Consider the following 17,928-nt stretch of genomic DNA (forward strand, 5'->3'; position numbering starts at 1 on the left):
TTTTGTGTTTTCTTTTCATATTAGTTAAGGCTTTGGTGAGGTTGAGATTATCCCAAGTCGTTGCTTCAAGGATTCGACCACTCATGGCTCTAATCTGCGGGGGGACAGTTTAGTTGATTTATTCTTTGATGAGGTGCCCTCCGTCTCCAATACTGATGAGCTGTTAGTCGTCACCACTGCCCAGCCTTACTGCTGTGGTCTAGGCCTGCCGCCTCCCTTCTATCCAAGAGCCTCATTCATCCCAAGACAAACAGACACAGTCATTACAATTAAGCAGTGCTATTAAAGGGACAGGCTACTGGCAGATTAAGAGAGGAGAAATGAAGTGGTTCTTTGTGTTATTACTAGCAGTCAGCTCATTAAAGGTTCAGTTAGTGAAGTTTTGTTTGTTGTCCACGAGTCTAAATATACTTATTATCTTGCATGTGTGGATTTGAGCACAACGCCACAGTCCTGGAAAAACAGTTTTCTAACTGAAGGAGTTTTTATAGGTAAAAATTGCGTGGCTGTTGGCGCTTAGTTTTTCAAGGCAAATGAAAACAGTCCAGAGGAGACGTTGAGGGCTCAGACTCTGCTCTCAAGGGGCCTTTAGACATGAAGGATTAAGATTATGGGGGAGGTTCTTTTTTAAATGACTGATAGAACAAAGTGAGAGAGGGAGCGAGGCAGGGCAGGAGTCTGTGTGGCGGACCAGCAGCAGCTTTAGTCTTCAATCAGTGAGATGAAAATTGCCACTCCTGTCAAAGTAGAGGTGTTTACTGAAAAGAGGACAGGGAGAAAAAGAAATTGCGAGAGACCTCTTGAGAGGGAGAGTTATGCAACCTGTATGGTCCAGGTTCCCATGGAGCACTGCTGTTGAATGTTGTCTCTGGTTCGTACCTCTCAAAACCTCCAGAAGTGTTAAGTGGTAGGATTGGATATGATCCTGCAATGATGTATATTGACACAACCAAATTGCACATCTCCGAATGTGGCAAAAAGTGTGGCAAAGAAAATTACAGCTTCTCGGGAATAAAAGTGGAGCAGCAGACTGTTGGACAGCTGTAGGATTCACTCTAGATCTGTTCGCAAAAGTCATTTCACAAAACATCAAGTGAAAGTGATGCAGAAAAACTGCATCTGAAAACTGTTTGAGGGCAAGAGAGGCTGTCACTCATGAACTCAGCTCTTAATCATTTACAGGGGCTTGAGCATAAGTGATTACCATTAAAAGTAGCCTAAAGCTAAGCCTGGTGTGGTTTGGTAGCACGGTGGTCTCAGTTTGATTTATGATACAGTAGGGCCTTGTGGCAATTCTACCCACAGTGTATTTTGTGTCCGTCTAGATTTCATCGATTGTTGATGTGATGGAGAGCTGCAGTTGGGCCAGTAAGGACAGGATGTCGTTGTTTAAGCACTTCAGCAATCTGACAAGATCCCCAAAGTTGTATGTCTTGTGGCCTTGGTGATGTGCTGTTTTTGAAATGTATTTTTGAATGTGACTTTCTGTCAAATTTGGGCTTTCCTTCTCTTCTCTGCCGTCACCATCGCCCGCATAGTCCCAAACAATTTGGAATTTGATGTCACCAAGAAGGGCCGGGAGATCAAATCCTCATCCATTTAGCTGTTTAGGCAAAGCGGATCATTTTTTTGTGGAGTGCATTCTGACATCTTCATAAATCAGCCTAATCATAGGTTTGCGGTACACCCATGCCTTGTTTGTGTCTTTGTTAATGCCATGCACATGTGACCAATGACATGCTTGCATAGATGAGTGAGTGCCAGCACTGTCTTTCAGCTGTGGACGCGGTTAGATGTCTGCTTACGTTCGGGAATGTATCGCGGGGGGAGACATGCCAGACGTTGTTTGGATGTTTAGCTGTGGACTTTGGAGTAATGTCGTAACCCCAGAGACAAGCATACCATTATTTGATTGATAGTGATATGACCATTAATTATTTTAACCTCAGTGGCCATTAGATATAATTTGCTCTGTTATTTCATGCAGAAGATTTTATGAGGTTGTCCTTATTGAAGCTCTAAAGGAACACCTTTATTACACTGATATACTGTATTCTGCCAGGAAGAATTTATCAAGCTCCAGGCTGAATGCAGCTGGACACCACATGCCTCATATCCTTGATGCGTTCCATGGACTGTTCAGAGACGAGATGCTGCACCCGTCGGTGTCCCACTTCACCAGCTTCTAGTCTATTTATGTCTCTATCTTTCATCCAGAGATTTTTATCACTCACTGTATCTACAGGCTGCACCCATCATCAGACACTGCATTTAAGGTCATATTCTCTTTAAGCAGATCTGTTCTACCTTAAGTGGTGGCAGGCCTGGTTCTGATAGTGGCTAATGAACGGCTGAATTCTTTCAGTCTTATCATGCTGTTGTCACGATCCAGCCACAACACAGCGAGCTCAGGACGCACGGGCAAGACATGTCGTCTCGAACTCACTTACTTTGCTGTGAGTCACGCCATAAATCACATCTCCTTCAGCGGTTTTTCCAGGTTTAAGTCATTCATAGGTCACTGCTGTTAGAGCTAAGATGTTATTTTTCATATGTGGATGTAGATTCTTGTTGGAGAATTTCATTTATCTGTTTTTGTGTTTTATATGGGCAGCCTTTTGGCTTTCTGAAATGTTAAATTGTATAATTGTATAGTATGTAAGTGCAAAATATGTACTGTTTTAATGTATTTAATCAATGGCAGGAAGCTTTTTCAAAGTGAGACCTGTTGAGAATATTTTAGTTATCTCGTCCACGTTACTAAGGGCTTTCTTTTTTACAAAGCGCTTTTCAATATCTTCTGCCTGATTGGTTTGAATGTTCCAGTGTGTTTCTTGCATACTTCAGTGTTTTCCAACAGCCTTGTCTCTGAAGCTGAAGTATCCATTTGCTTATTTTATGGCTATTTCTGTACTATATTTTATGAGGAATGTCACTATAATCACTCATTCTAGGTCACCACATGAAGAAAACAAAATATTGAATTCAGCGGGTGGATACATTTGGCTTGTGCTTTTTTTTTCATACCCAAAGCACTGGTGACACAGGCGACAACAGTATGACTGGCTGTCTGTCAAAGTTTCCAGCAGTTGTAGTCTACGTTGAGGACAGATCTGGTTGTGATTACTGTAACGGAGACAGTAAATCATGACGCAGTATGAGACTAATTTGTGGTGGGGGGGGGAAAAAAAAGACCTGGCCCTTTCTTTATGGAGTTGCAGTTAACCTCAAAAAACACATTAACATGCGTGAAAGAAGGTTTCAGTGGTGGAGAATCTAAATGGTAAATGGAGAGAGAATTCTGCTTTTGTTAAGTGTTCGTGCAGTAATACAGTCTGCAGATGCAGAAGTATCTTAAGTGCTCCTGGGCTTAATCCTACAAGTCTCTGAACTCTATTTGAGATATAAAGATATTCTATCTCTAGCTCTTTTTGAGATATGAAGATGTTCACGTGATGTTTTGATGATGATGGTGGAAAGCTGCATTTCCTTAAAAGCTTAGCTAATTGTCATAGTGATGGGAACTACGGCAATGCCAAGTGTGAAAAGCAAAAGTTTGTTTTCTACCACAATTTGCTGAAACTTGGAGTGAAGAAAGCATGAAAAAGTAGAAAAAGGGCTCAACAACACACATCTGACAAGCCATCTTTGTACAGGAGCATTTTCAGGTTTTTTTGGGAGGGGGGAGTTATGTTTGGTGTTTATTTTTTCAGGTTTTTCCTTTGATTTTGTGCACGCATGCATGCGTCATTGAAAAATAGCCCTGACTCCTCACACAACTAAATCTCCCTAATTGTATTAAAACCAACAGGAAAAACTGGTAAAATGCAGAATGAGTCATGTTTGTTTGTTAGCCTACCTCACCTGTTCATCAAACAAGAGTCCTTCTGTCTCGAGAGCAGGTCTAACGGCATCTAAGTCAGAATTTTCCACTCTGGTTGGAGGCCTTGTGAGTCAGCATCAATAAAATTTTTAGGACCATCATGCCCTCTGTGAGCCAAAATCCTTCAAAACAAACAGCAGGCAGATAATGTAGGATTGCCTCATATATCATCTTGCAGGACAGCTTGAATGGTTTATTAGGACACTTAATCCCGCTCTGTTTGTTCTGGAACAAAAATTGCTTCCTTTATTTTAATAGTAAACAAAAACTGTTTGACATGGCCCAAAGGAGCATCCTTCCAGTGAGGCTAAAGGGCTATGAGATAACTATTAGGCTTTGTAAAGAGTCAACACAAACAATGTTTAGAGAAGTACTCAGTCTGCCCCTTAATCTTTGGCTCTTGGGATGTTTTTGTCTCTGCTGCTCTGCTTTTCAGTTTTAACTCCTTTGAATCTACCTCTCTGGGTCAAATGAACTGGCTTCACAGCAGTTCTGTGGTGGCTCCACTAATGGCGCTGTAATTTTGCATCTCTTTGAAGTTCTCCCTAACCGTTGTGTTACCTGAAGTCTGCGCTTCTCTGAGGTTTTGGGATGGGGCAGGCTAGCTACCCTCTGCAACCTAATTAAATGTAATTGCTCCATTTTGTAGTGGTGCCCGTGTGGAGAGGGGAAGCCTTGTAATAAGGGAGATTGCGTGAAGGGTCCGAGGATCACAGACGCCAAAGAGGAGCCACGAGGAGACGATCGGAGACACTTCCCCCTCTGTCGCCTCCTCTGTCCTGAGCAGACCTAGTCATTACCCCCTCCACTCTTCTCGTACTGGCTCTGTCTCTCCTTTTCAACGTTGCTCTCTCTGCCTCTCTTGCCCCTCATCCTCTCTGTCATCATCACTCTTTCTTACTTTCGCAGCCATCAGTGGGCTCAGCAAGAGCATTTCAATATTCTGGCCAGAGACGTGTTTCGTGTGCACTTCATTTGTTTCTCTTCCCGATCGTGATTGAAGATTCATGTTGCTGCTTGAAGATGAATCCTGTGTGTGTGTGTGTGTGTGTGTGTGTGTGTGTACAGGAAGTGTCTGGTATGATCTCAATGGCATTCCCTGAGGTGGCGTCACAGATGTGGGTGCAAAAGCTGGAATTCTTGGAATCCTTCAGGCACCTTTGGGACTCCGTAACTGAGTCAGACACCAAATGGGCTGTTTAGCCCCCTGACATTGACTGGTGGAGCGACAGGAGACACATTCTTTCCGGGAAAGAGGAGAGGGAAAAAAAAAGGAAATTACAGAGCAGGAAAGAGACAATATGACACAGAGAAAGAGGGAGCGCCAGCTTGACCGTGACCCTGTGGGTTGATGGGCTGACAAGGGATGTGTGATGATGTGTGTTGCTGTATGTGCTGTGGGTACAAAGGTGATTTAGATGGAAGGATAACCATTATTCTTCCTTTGTCGTGCCTTTTATTTGGTTGTGTATGTGTGTGTGTGTGTGTGTGTGTGTGTGGGGGGTTGGTGCCAGAAAACTTTCCAATAGCGATGATGACATTCTTCCCTGCTGTCTTCACTCCACATACTTCTCCCGCATTGGGGTGTCCGGCGATTTGCCTCCCTCGTCTTCCTCCTAGTCCTCCTCCTCCACCCGTCTTCTCCACTCTGTGGTGCCAGTGCGTCTGCCACACAGCCCGTTAAGACTAATGCGACACAGGCTCTGGCTCACATTTTAGCCTCACATGAGTAACCCCCCCGCCCCCTTCTTCATCTCCCCCACCCCATCGTCATTCTCAACCCCCACCCTATTTCCTCTTATCCAAGCTGACCAGGCCAGGCCCAGGAAGTACACACAACACAGATCAATAAAAGCATGGGATCCCAAAGCCATCATTTGGTGTTTTATGATCCAGGAAAGTGTCTGCTAAATGATTTCTCTGCTTGTTAAAATGGTTTTGTGAAGCTGGAAATCGGTGGAAGTAGCCAAGCTTCTGCTCAGATGCGTGTGTGTGTGTGTGTGTGCGCGCGCGCGCGCGTGTCTGCTTCTCTGACAGTGAGAGTAGGAGTCTCTGGAGGACCAATGATAAAAGTGGAAGAGGGAAACATCAAAAGTGCGGTGGGGAACGAATGTGGTGAGATCACACACAGCGCCGGGCCTGCTGTCTCTCTCATGACCTCCCTGTCATGTGGCTTACATGAGAACCAAACATCCAGCCACAGTTGTTTCCATACAAAACCGAGCCTCTTTGGTGATCCCAATGCTTTTTTTCATTCTCTTTTACTACCACAAAGCTAATCATTCGGCTGTTTCTACTCAACTTCTTTCTTTTTATCATGTGTCTTATCATGTGTGAAAGTCTCAGTATCACACTAAGTGGCATTCTCATTCATTGCAAAACAAACAAAAAAAAAAAAACACGTCATAACTATTTGTACAATCTCCCCAAGGCCAAATTTTCTTTGCAACCTGGTTAATCCCCCACAGTCTTTGTTATGCTTCTCTATTACCTTTTCAAGAAAACACAGTTGAGTGATACCAAAAAAAAAAAAAAAAAAGTTCAGACCTGTGTTGCGCACTTGTGATATCATAAATCTGCCAACCTGATCACACTCCCATTCTAAACAGGGGGCATAACCAATTAACGAGGCCCACACAGTAATTAGCTGTCTGCGTGTTGAATAACTCCTCACTCCCAGTTCTCATTAGTGGCTTATAGCTGCAGAGGTTCATAATTATACCAGGAATTGTATATGCGCTTGATTCGTAATTATACCATCTATGTAATTATAGATTCATGCTTCCTCTGAAACCTGTTTTGACACATTTGATGAACTCTTGTGATCAGAGATATTGGTGCGTAAATGTTATTGAGTCAGAGATTGCAGTAGATCTTTTGGCAAATATATTTGTTGTCGCCAAACACTGGGTAAAAACTGTTTTTGGTATTAAAAAGGGAAACGTTTCAATCTCTTTTCTGCAAGGACAAGACCAGCCTTCTCTGATATAAAGCAGAATGGGTTCTCAGAGGCTGATTTCTTCCACTTATTTCCTATTTTTAGCAGACATGGTGTGCTTTCTTTTCTTTTTTTGGAATTCAAAATCCCAAGTCTACCGCCTTCTGTCTATCCTCAGACAAAGTATCATAGGTGCCTCGGAGTTAATGTAATTGTTTAAAGTGTAAAGTGTAAAATCAGCATCAGATGGCATTCATTTCTGGGCTTATCGAATCCAGATGGAGCCATATTTTACGCAGCATGATTCAAATATCCATCTCTTTGAGTCTGCTTGCAATTAAACCATTCAGTGAACGTTCAACAGCCTGAGAAAAATCTGGTCTTTTGGAATCAATGGAACACAAAGCAGGGTGAGCCGTTAACAACAGGAAAGACCACCCCTGATTTTGACTGTAAATGATATTATACGTCCGTCAGGGCTCAAAGTCCTACATCAAAGCGAAGGAGACAATACAACCATGAGTGTTTTTTTTTTTTCCCCCAGTGTGAGAAAATCAGACGTGTTTTGAGTGCTGTAGAGTTAATCTCTTATTTGGATACATAACAGCGAAAGCATTCCTCTGGAGGTACACTGTAAGAAACATGGCCAATCAGGTGAGAAATGGAAGTTGTGCTAGTGGACCAATAAAAAGGGTATTACGGGAAACTCCAGATGTTTGGTGAGATGGAGAAAAACAAGAAGAGTCCCTGTCAAAAAGTTGTCCTTGGGCAACATGGGGTTGTAATTTCAACCCCATTAAGATGCATTAGTGTTAATTTGTTTAAAGACAAGGAGCTGTTGTATTGTGAGAAGGCCTATTGTGCTGGGAGCGGGGCGGGGACAGCGCCAATTAGATTCCTCCACAAATGTTGGCAAATGAAAACATCTCACAATGGAAAATGTTTATGTGCAATTGATTAAAGAGGAAAACCTGCAGTGACAATTCATTACGAAACTTTTCATGTTTTGTGGCTACAGAGAAGAAAGGCGGCGACATGTGTAAACATTTTGATATCGAAGAAAAGGTAAATAGCAGAATAGGGACTGCTTGTGGTACAAATCATATTTTAACCACATAATGAGATGGTTTATGACGTGGCTAATCCTAAAGAAAGCAAATCTGTTGTGTATCTTTCTCATGAAGTTCAAAAGGTAAACCCAAGTGGCTGAAACCTGCATTAATGCCTCTGTTTTAGTTCCTGTCACTTTCAAATATTTACTGTTCATATTTACTGTTAATGTGTGAAAATTAGGTAGAGAAAAGACAAAAAGGGGGTCATTTCAGAGCATTTGGGCACAAAAGGTTTCTCATAGGGCCCAAGGTAGACTACTGAATGCTGGATAAGCTTCACAGGGGTCAAAAGGGCAACATCTAAATGAAAAAAAATAAATAAAACACGCACTGGCCTCTCTCATTAGAGTGCAGTGCACCGTGGGGACTTCCTGGGTTAATAAGTAGGATGGGGTTTGCATTACTTTGTGTCTCAGCAGCAGGAGAGGAAAACAGCCCTTTAATACAGCAGCTTCAATTACACCGCATCAGGAAAATGATGTCCCCTTAGATCCCATTAACAAAAATAATACTCAGAAACTCTGTGTGTGTAGGAAGAATGTTAGTGAATTGAAGTTTGTCTCTTAGCCATTAATAACTTGGCTCTTTGACTCACACAATTCAGAAATTTGGCAGAATTGTCCTTCAGTCAGCAGTGGAAAGACTGATGTGCTTAAAAGGTCTAGCAGTGCACCAACATCTGTTACATTGCCATTGATAATCATCACAACTACCGGCAAATTGCTGCATCTTATCGTAGGCAATTAGCAAAATACGGAACTTCTAAAACAGCCTCCGGCTGTCTTTTCTCTTCCTGAAATTCCCTCTTTCGTTCTCTCTCTCCCTCTCTCGAAGCTCCTCAGACATATGTGGCCTCATGTCAGGGGATGTCTCTTGTAGTAAATGTCCACTGAAGGAAGCTATTTTGCCAAATGCCAAAGCCATTGAGTTGCTTCATATCCTGTCAGATAAGCAGCCACAAAGAGCTCTCTCTCTTTTTTTTTTTTGTCCCCCTCCTGCTCCCAAAACGTTCTTAACATCTCAACATCCTCCTTTCTTCCTCCCCACTCCCCTCCTACTCTTGTTAGTTGATAAAGAGGGTTGTAATGTCAGGAAGGACACACATTCCTCACGATGTACTCACAGATCTCTGAGGATCAGGGGATAGTTTCCTCGCAATGTGTGTGACAGATCAGAGGGACGGAGAAAGGGAAGAAGAAGATGAGAGAGATGAGAGGAACAGTGAAGAAGAAGACTGAACTGGAAATGCACGTTTTTAAATGATGCGAGAAAAACACGAGATATATGCCATTACTGGATTTACAACAAAAACGACTCCACATTGTAATAGAACCTGTCAGAACTATAGCTTGAGTGCTTGAAATGATGAAGAAAATAAATTCAACTTCGGCTCATCTTAAATGAGCTGCTAGTCAGGGTCTACGAATGAATTAGCTCCTCTCCTCTGTGGAAAAACTGTAGCACTGAGCGCCAAACTTTTGGCACCCCGCTGAACGTCTCGCAGCTCCCGCACAACACCCAATGCACACCAAGTTGAAAAATGTGAGTTCATGTGATTGCACTGCCGGAGTCCACACTAGCAAGTTTGATTGTAAATTACATGCACAGCACAACAAAAAAGCCTCTGTGTCTCAAGCGAGCTAATGTTTCAAAACCTCCCCTGTGGCAGCATTTGGACGTCTTGTAAGTATAGTGCTCAATAAAAAGCAGGTTTGGTACTTTGCCTCAAACCATTAGTAGTGAGCTGAGGCACTCGACGTGATGCACAAGCGTTAATTGCCTTGTTACCCGTAACTTTTTCTTTTTCTTTTCTTTTTTTTTTCAGTCCTTTTTCCATGTTGTTGTTTTTGTAAACAAGGTTGTTTGGACAAGACTGTAAACACCTGTGTGCTGGGAAATATTGTGTGTGAGCAGGACACTTGCTGAGGAGTCTGTATCTGAAGAATCCAGTCTGCTGATTTGTCTTATCTGACAGAAGCTTGTGTTTGTTTTCTTTTTTTTTTTTTGGGGGGGGGGTTCCGTTTTTGTTTTGTTTTTGTCTTTTCAAAGATCTTTTTATCAGTTTGTTTCTCTTTAATCTCTAAGTCCCACTTTGGTTTCTCACTCATCTTACGTTCCAAAGCCCAGACTGACCTGGAAACTGTCTCCAGATGCTCCATTTGATGTCACTTACTCTCTTCATTAGGGCAAAAAACAAAAAACTAAAAAACAAGGAAACTAGCAAATATTAACAATAACCAAAGTACCCAAAATAATAAGTTTTAATAGATTTTCACTCCATGAGAATTAAAAATGTACTTCTTCTTTTTTTTCTTTCTTTCCACACAAGTAAACCTCAGCTCTTGCTCATTAGATTTACAATCTGTAACCTTTTACAGTCCATAACTGGCTCCACTTTACTTTCATTTTATTTGCACATTTTCAATTTGTCAACATGTACTATTTCAATTTAGTTAGCCCCGCTGACTCGGCAGAAAAGCCTGCTATATGTAGGACTAGCAAAACAGTGTTGCATATGAGGCCTTCCAAGTTTGGCTCCTATCAAAATGGCTGAGATTTTTGTGGCTTTGTGATTAAGCTGCTGCAAACCACACAGCCCAGGGAGAGTAAACCTAACATTTAAACCAAAACCCAGATACAGGCAGCCAGGGCAACAACAGTGGCATATTAGTAATTACCCCAAGACAAAATGTCCGTCATTTGTGTGTAACCCACATTCAGGCAGTTTGGCTTCTCAGCACATTGGATTAAGTGTAGGGGTGGGGGGAGGGGTTGTCTGGAGGAATTAAAATGACTTGTTGTAAAACCAGCTTGGTTGATTAATGTTCATATTTTCAACCTCAATGCATTATTGTCAATTTTTTTTCAGTTTCACTTCTTTTTTGTTCATTTGTTTTTCTCGCTCATTTTCTCACACTTTCTGCTCACATTAATAGCCTAATACGAATAGCCAGGTAATTGGCCTTCAAAGACAGCAACAACTGGATATCAACAGCACTTACCAAGTCCCTGTGAATCCCTATTTTGACCAGTGGAACCTTGTCTAGAGGGCAAAAATAACCCATCTGTCCGGCAAATGCTTCCATATGGACAAAAATAGTGGGGCACATTCTTGTGGAAATGAAAGCTGGTCCTTTAATCTGAGAGACATAATCAATAAATGATAAGGCTCGTGGCTGCAGGGCAAAGCGGCAGTTTGAAGATAACTTAAGACAAGATTAGTGATGGGACAAAATGAGGTAGTGGGGGGTGATGTTGAATTAAAACATTATGTATGAAGGACTGGAGTTAGTTGCATGGTAATCATGGGTTCCTATCAGCTCTTTAGATCACTTCCTGCAAGCTTAGCTCAGTCGTATTCAAGTGATCATTGTTTTATCTGGAAGGAATGCTAATTAGGGTTGTAGAGAAGCCAACCCTTGCCGACATCACTAAAATACACTATGTGGTCAGTTTAAATGAGACAATAGATGCCTTCACAACAACTATTATACAAAGGAGACACTGGAGTACCAATTTGGAATGCAATCCCCATCTAGCAAATATCTACCAGCAGCCAAAGACAGGGAAAAGAAGCTAAAAGACAGCTACCATGGTTAATGACTGAGTATAGAGAAAGGCTGAAATGTACATTTCAGTAACAGGGGGTTAGACTGAGGCTTCTGAGTGCCATTCAAGCCCCTTGGGAATGTGCTGCGTTGGACATTTGATGCACAAGATAACCAAAGTAGTGGGCATTTTCAATCAACGTGTCAACCCAAATTTCAGAGCGATGCAGAAATAAGACGTAGGAAGGAGAGAGGTTTTAGGCTTGGCTTTGATTTCATGGTACTATACGTTTAAAGACCAGAATTATATTTGCGTGCCAGAAGAATTTGTTCATCTCTGGAGCTGTTTCTAATGATATGGAATGATCCAGGCGGGTGCTACTGGTCTTAAAGTCCTCAAAAATAGAGATGCTTATTTGCAGTCCCACATTTGGGCCATCCACATGCAGAACTGCAAACTCTGACACCAGGCAAGGAGTCTAATTTTCACTCTTTCATAAATATTGCTGAGAATTTGCTGGTACCTTTTAAACAATAAATATATATATGTATATCCTTTTACTTCTGTACTCTTCTGCTCAATAACAGTAATGTCACAAAAGGTTGAGAGCATATGGTATTTCCATTGTGATTACATTTTGAGTCCCTCGACTATAAAGTTGTACAGTCTTGAATTGTTACTTTTTGAGGAGCTTTTTTTCTATCCTGCATTTTAAAAATACTTACCTATTCTCTCTAATGTGTAGTCTGTGGCTTCAGAATGATTTTAAATACAGCAGTGGAGTTCTCCAACAGATGCTTGTGTAGTTGGTGGTTTGTACCAACAGGGGTATTTGAGAATGGATCTGTTCAATGTCCACAGTTTATGAAATTAAGGAAAAAGATGTCATGCATGATAAACTTAATTCTTTGTCTCTGGTTGTGGCCAACGGCTGTGCTGAAGTGTGTGCGTGTGTGTATGTGTGATTTATACCTTTCTCTTAATGCCGGCTGCAAGAGTGACAGTAATATGATGTTTCCCACCCACAAAGGAGGAACACACACACAGTTAGCAACCTCAACATGGCCATTTGCTGCAGCTATAGGGTGTTCCCAATCATTCCCTTGCCCACAACATAGACAATGAGCATCCTGCGCCATTAAGGTTTGGTCCTGTGAGTGGAAGAACCAGGCAATATATGAGGAAATAAGGCAGGTTTGAGTCAGGCTGTAATTTGTGGGAATCTTTCTGTTTGGAATTAACATCAAGACTTTTTAACTTCTCCAACCAGGACGGGCTGAATAGTAAACATTAGCAGTGAGGAGGTGAAGAGCTGTGTATACGTCTGTGACGAAGAGAAGAAGTGAACTTGACCACTTTGCTCATTTGCATTCACTGGGTGTTTCCTTTTTGTCAGCTCATTTAGGCCTCCTCAGATGTTGGTGTGAACAAATCAACATTTAGATAGCGTACTAATGTGCCACTGAGAGGACCCTCTGAAGATAGCTACCTTTGATATGACCCCCTGCAACTCACACTGTCCCCAGCTTAGCCCCACCAGCAGGGGCAAGACAATCCAATCCATTTGCCCCCAAGAGAGATCAAAGCCCCGGTCTCCTCCTTTTTATTCTATTTCCAAAGGCTCCACCTTTGCAAAGTCACAAATGAGATTGTGCATCAGCCATTTTCTTTGGTGGGGTGAAAGACAGTGTTTTTGAAAGGAGGGAAAACAAGCAGGAACATTAAAGAGACTGATGATGAGGGAGAAGAGATGAACTGGGGGTGAATGTGTGTGAATGAAAGAAGTTTCTGAAGCTCTGAATAAAGACTGTTAATGGCACAAAGGTTGAAGTGCCGGGGCCATTACTGTGCCATTGTCTGATGGGGCGATTCCCCTTTGAGTAAAGGAATGTCATTACACAACATTCAGGACTTTTAGTGCGCTTCCTCGAACGCAGAGATATTTGTCCATGTTTCGGAGAGACAGACTCATCTCCTGTGGGGATGAGACACCTATTTCCTGCCCCTCAACAAAGCATTCTGCCCGCCGTAGGCATACTGGATTATGCACGGTTACCACCGATGCCTTCTCATACCATGCACTGATATTGGGGTTTGCCAGTCATTGGTTAAACTGTTTCTCCTCAGTACTATAAGTTATTTTTCAAAGTGTTAGGTTTCTGCGGTCACTTCTATTCAATCAGCTGTGCTAATTGACTGTGACTCCATAAGCCTGCCATCTTTCAATGTTATATAACTGGATATAACTCTATTTTCTAGTGAATAGCAACTCAGTCTGCTCTAGTTTTCCACCAACTCTCTCACTCGGCAATATTTTTTTCTTTTTCTGTTTTTTTTTTTTTTTTTTTTTTTTTTCGACTTGTTCAAAAACTTCGTGAATAATGAGTAAATTATATGTGTGAAGCAGCTTTGCGCAATGTGGTTGTGGCTGAGGCAGACTTTACATAGCAGCCAGGAGCTCAGCCAGCTTTGGCCTTGGCCCTTGTCCTAGCCCCAGACCCGGGCCGCCAGCAGCGAGCTCCTGGACCAAACATAATGAAGAGTAGGCATTTTTATCCCCAGCTGTAACTCCGTTCGCTCTGCATCTGTTCGCTCTCTGCTCGTCTGGCTGAGCGGGCAGACATAGCATATTGGGATTTTATTTGTATTTAATAATGGGCAGATTGTTTATTTACACTGAATTGGTTGCAGCTGTGTAAGCATGAGGATATGTTGCACATGGCAGAGCTGAAGAGAGTGACTGAATCCACCTGAAAGATGCAGGTGGTGGTGGTGGTGGTGGTGGTGGCGGTGGCGGCGGCGGGGGCGAGGTGGGTGTCTATATTGTCCTATCCTTGCCTTTGTTGATAGAATCCAGCAGTGAAGGGAAAATAAACATGCATGTGAATCAAGAAGGCAGCTGAGCGTATCAAAACAACAGGGTATTGTGGTCAGGTATCGCTTTCATTCAGTGTCAGTGTAACAGGCAGCTTACTCAACATAATGCAACCACTTGTTTCTGTTTTAGCCCAACACGCTCACCAACCTTGGGCCTGCAGAGCTGAAGCCAGAGCATCAGCAGTTTCCTTCATGTGGTCAGCGACGACTCAAACATAGTATGACATCATCAGAGAGGGACATAAGACCAAAGGGGAGGTGTCAGTTTTAGATGGAAGGAACACCAGGACGGCTCAAACCAGTCGTCCACAAGCCTCCCCCTGGAAAGTATCTATCAGCGAGGGACGGGACAGGTCCCGAGACAGAAAGACACAGATTTAATGGGGCTGCTTCACAATGCAACATGACAGTGTTGATATTCTAAAGGAAGGTTTCAACATTTTGGCAGAAATACTCTCGGTTTTTGGAAGAAGTCCAAACCCCGAGTCATGCTTGTCTCAGAGTGTTAGATGTGGATAAAGCCAACAACCTGTTAGCTTCACTTTAAAAGTGGAAACAGTGGTAAATAGCTTGACTGGTTCTGTCTGAAGGCCTCACAGCATCTGTAAAACTCACTGCAGTACAAGTTGCATCTTGTTTGTCTAATCTTTGTTTTTGTTTTGTTTTTTTTCTTCTATTGCTTATATTTTGGGAGGAGGGGGGTGCAACAAGACACGTCAGGGTAAAGTAATGCAAGCAGTCATGTGCAAGTCAATATAAACCCTCCCATAAAACTTATCATGTATTATGAGTAACTTTTAAAGGTGATGATGGACAGATTTATGGGCTTGACCATTACCAACAACACTGTTAAAGTTGACCTGTTTACAAATTTTATTCCCATTTCTTCAACGATTTGTAATTTTTGGCGAACAACTGGCTGAGATTCAAGGTTGTTGTGTTTCGGACAAAGACTGTTGTAAAACTTCAGGTTACCAGTTGGCAAACTCCACCACAGCTGGAGATACTGCACAGAAGTGCTGAACAAGTGGACACATTGTTCTTTGTGGTGAAATACCTCCAACACATTACTGTACCCACAGCCTGACATCCAGCCTTTAAGAATAGCAAAAGACACCCTGATTCCAAATCCACAACATTCAGACATGACTGATGTTGATCCTTTTAGCTCACCTCTGGAAATAAAGCTAATGCCCTTAATTTGGGCTTAAATCTGTGCAAAAACAGCACCAAAGAGAAGGGAAATACACTGTACACACACATAGGAGGTGAGTGAAAACAATTGTCACCGGTAAAAGTACCTGGAATGTAACTTGACACTCAGTCATAGTGCAATACGTCATGGACTCGATCTGTGGAAACCGTTGTGTTTGCATTAGTGAGAAGTGAAATCACTGGAGTAAACCTGCTCCCCACCTGCACGCACACACTCAACACATTGTGTTCTCTGAGTTGTCCTCTGTTTAATTATTATTTCCCAAGGACTGATAGATTTCCCCTTATTGCTCAATCAGGCAGATTGTCATCCCACAGAGATGAATAGTGAGCATTGTGCTTCTTCTCTATGAAGTGATTGCTGCCAAGACCCAGAAGTCTGACACCTCCCTTTAAAATTTTGTTTACATAAGAGCTTGGTTTTGATCCGAATGCTCATTCAAGAAGTATGCCATCTCTTTCATCTGACAAAATAACATGCATTGCCTCTGTGTACACTGCCTCATTTCTTCACCCTTTTATCTCTGATGGTTCACTCATGGGTTTGTTAACTCAGGGATGTCCGTCAAAGGTGTTTTGGCAGTGCTGTTAGAATAACAATGGTGGATATGCATGGCACTTAAGCAGAATAAAGCTTTATTGTTACTCTGAGATTGTGAAGGGAGAGAGTGAAGTTTAGCAAAGCAGTTAAAACAAACATGTTCTGGGAGTTATTGCTCATTAAATGTAATCATAATTCATAAATGTCAGATCAGATCCGGATTTGGATTATGCAATTGAAATACGAATGAATAGCAGAGATCGGAAAGTGACAGGTGTTATCCGGCACTGCAATGAATGCTGGCATGAATGCATGATGCTGAGATAAATGTTTGTTGCAGTTTTGAATGATTTTGAAAGTGGACAGTAGCACGATCATGAACTGTAGCAACCCAAAATGCTGATTCAGTCTTGTTCTATGACAACACAAAATGTTGCTGGTTTGGATGCCATTGTGGGCGAATGTGGTGTCACTCCAAACCTCCAACGCCCCACCATCCAGCCATATAAGGGTGTGTGGGTGTGAGTGTGGACGTGTGTGGACGTGTAGATGTGTTTGTATATGTGTATTGGCTGTTAGGTGGCATGTGAGGACGTGTGTGTGTGCACATATGTGTGTTTCTGTTGTCTTGGATGCTGCTGTTATTGCTATTGTTGCTCTGGAGTCAACTAAATGTACCGTAGCATACACTGGCCTTTCTTGAGTGAGGGCACATGCCTGTGGCCTGTGTTAGTCTGTGGTTTGTGTAATGATGACAGACTCCCACACACACACACACACACACACACACACACACACACACACACACACTCAGATTCCAGGAGCCCCACAAACATGACTTGGCTGAGCCTACACAGTTTACTGTACTGCTGACAATTCCCCTATTACTCTTAACAATTCTGAAGAATGGACACTAAATTGTTTAAATGGAGTGTGTCTCTCTGTATGTCTGCCTGCCTCCCTGTCATCTTTTCTCAACAGCAGTGGAACAACTGTTCCAAAGTAACAACACCACAATATGAAAACAACACAATCTCACAGTAAAAGCCCCGCATTCAAAATGCAAATGAGTTTAGTGATAGTTTTACATACAACCAACGAGTAATATACTGCTATTATTAGCATTACATTGATTTAGCAAGAAACAGAAATACTCCTTGCAGTGTTACACCCATACACATTGTTTTGAAATGTGAATATTTATGTTGTAATTACCGTTGCATTAATATGTAAACACCTAATGTTATCTGGCTTGAAGTTTTATTTGATGTTGAACCATGAAAGCATATCTAATCGACTTCACCGTTTCTTCTGTAGACAAGCAAATTAATGTCTGTGCATCTAAAGAGATAAAGAGGTTACCTAGCCAAAGGTCCAATATCAAGAGTCTCGTGCTCTTTTTGATCTGAGACAAGGAAGTGACCAAAAACTACAGTCATTTCCTTGCCAACTTCTAATCTAAACAGGTCTAATTACAGACACCAAGGTGTATTTGGGGCGGATTCATAACCTACACATCAGAGTACATCCATTGCGCAACAGCCGGGAAATGGGATGTACTCTTCAACTGGAAAGACTGAGAACCAAGATGTGTTGTTTTTTCTTGAGTTGCATCACAAAAACTCAGTAGTCCTGTGGTGCACTTCATTTCATGAATTCTAGTGTAGCTTGAGTAAGATGAAGTAATTAGAGGCTTTAGCTTGGGTAGCTAGCTATCTGCCCTGCTGCACATGAAGGCAGGGAAGTTATAATTAGAAAGTAGCCAGCAACACCAAAGGGTTAGGTGGCAAACACTCACCAGGGCACACATACT

This window comes from Echeneis naucrates, chromosome 15, assembly GCF_900963305.1.
Source record: "Echeneis naucrates chromosome 15, fEcheNa1.1, whole genome shotgun sequence".
NCBI lineage: Eukaryota > Metazoa > Chordata > Actinopteri > Carangiformes > Echeneidae > Echeneis > Echeneis naucrates.